We start from the raw sequence: 484 nt of genomic DNA, 5'->3' as shown, positions 1-484 counted from the left end.
CTGCGGCCTGCGGCATGCCTTTCCCTAGTCCCAGGAAGACCGGGTGCAGTTGAGGCTAGATAGCGGTCACGGGCAGGTAGACCGGGAAGCACTCCGTCCTCCCTAGTAGACCGGCAAGCCGCAGCCTCTCCAGCAGGTAGACCGGGGGCCCGGCGAGCAGATTGGCCCGACACAGAAACCCCCACCGATCACGGAGGTAGACCGGCAAGCCCCAGCCTTCCGGGACGGTGGACCGGAGGGGAGCCGAGGACCGGGAGATCGTGCGACGCCGCCAGCCCCTCCGGCCGGGAGACCGGGCTCACCAAGGTCAGGCGCCCAGTAGACCGGCCAGCGGTTCCGCGCCGTGAGCCAGGTAGCCCGGCAGAGCCGCGCTCTCCGGTGGGTAGACCGGGAAGCCCCACGATCTCGGAGGAAGACCGGCAAACCCCAGCCTTCCCAGCCGGTAGACTGGAGGGAAGCCGAGGGCCTGGAGGCCGGGTGACGA

The sequence above is a fragment of the Podarcis cretensis genome (genome assembly GCF_951804945.1).
Source record: "Podarcis cretensis genome assembly, chromosome: 18".
Lineage (NCBI taxonomy): Eukaryota > Metazoa > Chordata > Lepidosauria > Squamata > Lacertidae > Podarcis > Podarcis cretensis.
Note: the sequence above shows the minus strand (reverse complement) of the source record.